This window comes from Amphimedon queenslandica, unplaced genomic scaffold (genome assembly GCF_000090795.2).
Source record: "Amphimedon queenslandica unplaced genomic scaffold, v1.1 AMPQUscaffold_13243, whole genome shotgun sequence".
NCBI lineage: Eukaryota > Metazoa > Porifera > Demospongiae > Haplosclerida > Niphatidae > Amphimedon > Amphimedon queenslandica.
The window spans coordinates 97,361-102,377 of NW_003546521.1; positions in this window are offsets into that span (position 1 = coordinate 97,361).

A 5,017-nucleotide genomic window follows, 5' to 3' on the forward strand; every position below is an offset into this window, starting at 1 on the left:
CACTGTTTACCTATGTTTATCAATGTTACATAATGTTTACAACTGTAGATCAATGTTTACCTATGCTTATTAGTGTTTATCTACATTTACCACTGACTATGTTTATCAACCTTTATGTATGTTTATTTACATTTACCACTGTATATAAATATTTACCCACATTTACCACTGTGTATTCACAATTTACTTTTGTTTACTTATGTTTATCACTGTTTACCTTTGTTTACTTATGTTTATCATTGTTTACCATGGTTTATCATTGTTTGCCTAGGCTTACTTATGTTTATCATTATTTGCCAATGTTTACTTATGTTTATCACTGTTTATCATTGTTTACCACTGTCTACTTATGTTTATCACTGTTTATCATTTTTTACCACTGTCTACTTATGTTTATTACTGTTTACCACTGTCTACTTATGTTTATTACTGTTTACCACCGTCTACTTATGTTTATTACTGTTTACCACTGTCCACTTATGTTTATTACTGTTTACCACTGTCTACTTATGTTTATCACTGTTTATCATAGTTTACCACTGTCTACTTATGTTTATTACTGTTTACCACTGCCTACTTATGTTTATTACTGTTTATCATTGTTTACCACTGTCTACTTATGTTTATTACTGTTTACCACTGTCTACTTATGTTTATCACTGTTTATCATTGTTTACCACTGTCTACTTATGTTTATCACTGTTTATCATTGTTTGCCACGGTCTACTTATGTTTATCACTGTTTATTATTGTTTGCCACAGTCTACTCATGTTTATCACTGTTTAGGATGATACAAGAGTTCTGTTCCCACACTGATGTTTACTAAATTAACAGTAAACTCTGGAGTTTGGCTAAACCATTGGTCTTAAATCAAGCCTTATCTCGCCGCCTATGCCTTGGAAGCAGAATTTGACATCACCTTGTTGTACCAGTCACTTTGTGCCACTCTGAAGAGATTTTTAGTTTCCAAGCACACAAACCATGTTTGTTATTGACACAGGAAAAGCTCTTGATCATCCTTTTGTCTGGCCCTTTTGGACCAACATCAAGAGTAAGGGTAATGACTAATGATATAAGCGAAGTACATGTACTTTTGAGATGGGACTATCAACTGCTGTTAACATATCTGAGTTTACTGGAGCAGAGGCTTCTGACTCTTGACTCCATGTTCCTCAGTGATGCTTTAGGGCACTTAGGTCTTGTAGCATGGCGCTCATGAAGATTAGATGCTCTCAATCTGTTGTAACAGTCATGATCATCTGGATTGTGCTGTAGTTCTGAGCTTCTGATTCTTCCTCTTGAAACATCGTGACTACACGTGTGGGTGGGTGCACCATATAGGTTCACAGCCAAGAATTATCATCTCTGATACAGCCTGGGCCACTACCCAAAATCAATGATTCAAGCCTGATGTCTATTTTGATACAGCGGTGACTAGCATCAATGTTGAATCATGTCCGTTGCTCTGGCTGAACCAGGGTCATACTCCAGCATGGTTGTATCATGGATAGTTATCATGATTGTATCATACTAGACTCATTGCTTTGCAGGCTGCCCAAAATCCATGATACAGGGATGTATCAAGGCTGATCTTGATTGATATCAGTCATGATTCAAAGTAAAATTCTTGGCTGTGTTATTAAAAACACGCCCAATTACTGTCATGGCTGCTGATGTTTAAACTGGTCAAAGAAAGTACTAAACAAACTGTGAAAGACATCTACGCACACATATCACTAGCAGTATAGGGCAGTTCAGTAGGACACTCTCCCCTCCTCCTTATCCACTCTTGGTTTAAGTAACATATGAAAAAAGATAAAATTGCAATCATAATGTCTATAATACTTTTCATTTTTATCTTTCGATTGTTATTTTTAATATATCATAGTTTTATGCTGAGTCATGCTGACAATCATCACATAACTTGTTATAAGATCATTCAGTTTCCCTTCTCTCCTGTCTCTAATAAATGAGTACTTTATGTATTCTTACTCTTCAAATCACTAGCTATAAGTACCTCCCTCAGCTCTTCCTCTTCCTTTCCTCCTCCTCCCCTCCTCTGATAACCCGCTACACTACTGTACAGTCTCAAGCTTCTTCCAACAGATCTCTAGTGGTACATGTAACAATGAGTAATGAGACAAAAGAGGTAACACCTGTTTAAAATGACTCAGTGTTCACAAAATCACTTGAAATTAAGAAATGAAATTAAATTGCTGATTAAGAAATTCATGGGGTGGTTTGACCTTTTGATGCATGCTTTAAGAGTATAACCAAATTCAACTTCAGTGTCAAAAACTATCAATGTAATGTTAGGACTAGTAAAATATTGTAAATCCATCTTTATCCTCTGCTATTTCACAATGCATGACAGCATGCAGCTTTATCAGTATCCCAGTGTTAGTTTCACTTTACTGGTACATTTGAATAAATAAAGATACATGTCATTATTAATGTTTATGCTTTTTTATTAAAGTTTATGCATGCTATATCTGATTAGCTACATGTACAGTAACCTGTGACAATTCTAGGCCTATATCAATGTTTGCATTTAAAATTATTTTATTTATTCTTCCTGTTATGCTTAAGCCATATGTAGAAACTTTAATTACCATTTCCCTGTTATTAGAGTCTTGTTTACAAATTTGAGCTCTAATTTGTATAAATTTTGTTACATGTTTATGCAATGAAAAGGAAAGATAACATTACACTAAATTTGTGTAATCTATCACATTGATAAAGACGCTTCAATCAGTTACAAACATCAGTGTTAAAGTTTTTGCTGGACACAATGCTTCATTTTGGTCTAGTACTAGTGAGTTTTTATTAGCAATCTATAGCTATCTGTTAATTTTAATTCTTCTAGTGGATTGTGTCCTTATTACTGGTCACCACTCAGTCACAAGAGATGAGTGTGTATTATGTTACAGCTACTGGTGATTGTCCAACTGCTAATGCTGTCTGTCATCCTCTTTCTTACTACACCCATAGCTTAGCAATTAACTGGCCCTCCTACCTTACTCTTGTCTTTCTACCAGGAGAGTACAATATGACTGCTACTCTAGGTATTTCACATTTGACAAAAGCAATGATTACAGGGGGGGGAGATAGTGCATTAGGCATGCATTCAAAGCCAGTCATTAAATGTAATAACAACACTACCGAAGCTTTCGATATTTTTGGAATCAAAGAGTTACTCGTTAAAGGGCTGAAAATAGATTGTCTGAAGTTAAAATTTCGTGCCATTTCAAGTTTAACATTATTTGATGTCTCCACTGAAGGTATTCAAGTTGGTTTTGATAAGGATCATGTTTGGTATGCTGATTGGCATATAGCTATATCAAGATCAGTGTTTACTGGTGTTGTGGAATTGTATACAATGAGACTATTTCTTTTAGTTAGCCATACAACAGTATATGGTGGTAAGCTCTACTTTTTCTCTCAAGGAGATCAGGGTGAGATAACACTGACTAATGTCAGTGTTTTTAAGAGTTTTGATTGCGGAATTGGACTCTATTGTGTGCGCTATTGTGTAATGAATTTCAATGACGTCACTATTGACACATGCGTAGCTGGATTATCTGTGCAGTATGAATATGGGTCACTGTACCTCACTAATGTTGTGATAACAAATGGAACGCAATGGGCTGTGTATAATCATGGGTACAATAGTACAACAGTTCTCAATAATGTCACCATTTTTAATAACAGAGGAGGTGGGATGTTACTATTTAACATTTACCTAATATTCCGTGATAATCCAAGCACAATAATGAACAACCACTCTCCTACTGGTGGTGGAGGCTTAAAAATTGTCCCACAATATTCTGCAATTGATGGGAATACTAGAGCATATTTCATTAATAATACAGCAGGAACTTATGGTGGTGCGATATATTTTGCGAGGGAAGTAATAAATACAAATTTGGCATGTTCATTTGGAAGAAATTTCACTCCAATTTTTACTGGTAACAGTGCTCTGCTTGCTGGAGATGATGTATACAATGGAGTTTATTGGAACTGTACTATGATTGATGAACCCCAAGTTGCTGTTAGTGTGAAAAATGATTTTAATAAGATTATCACTTGTTTGGACAACCCTACACTAGAAAGATTTCCAAACCCCATTTCATCTTATGTGACTTCTGTTGCATTAGGAGTATGTCTATGTAATATAGATATTGATAGTGTTGAAACAAACTGTAGCATTAGAAACTATTATCAAGATGTTTATCCTGGTCAGCTCATTCTTCTTCCTTTAGTAACTGTTGGTATGTGTGGAGGTGTCAGTCCTGCTGTACTAGTAACTGAAAGGGAAATAATAATGTCAGTAAATACGATGAATCGGAAACCAAGCAAAACATGTTCAGTGTTTGGCTACAGAATAAAACAGAACAGCATTGATGTAAGTGTTGGTAAAATTGGATTTAAACCCCAGACAGCATGACAAGCAATGAATAATTCTTTGTTGATGGTGTATGTAACATTACTACCATGTCCTCATGGCCTGGCACTATCAAGCAATGGAATATGTGATTGCAATAGTGTCATCAGTAATGTTAGTTCTGTCAAATGTAATATTGATCTGATGCCCTTTCCAATCAGCAAATCAAGCAACAGTTGGTTATACTATAATACACAGTATGACTGTACAGTTGGGTATGTTAACTGCCCTTTTGATTATTGTAACTCATCAACTATCTCCTTCAATCTTGATGATCCTGATATTCAATGTGCAAATAATAGATCAGGTATACTTTGTGCGGCATGTCAACAAGGACTCAGTCTCATGTTAGGTTCTAATCAATGTGGTCAATGCAGCAACAAGTACATTTCACTGATTCTTCCTTTCATTGTCGCTGGCATTATTCTTGTAGCCTTTTTCTATTGGTGAGTAATATGACAGTATCAGTGGGTAGTATCAATGGGTTACTCTTTTATGCTAATGTAATGAAGTTAAATGAATCAGTCAATGGTATCAGTAGTATACCAGTATTGAGTCAGTTCATTGCATGG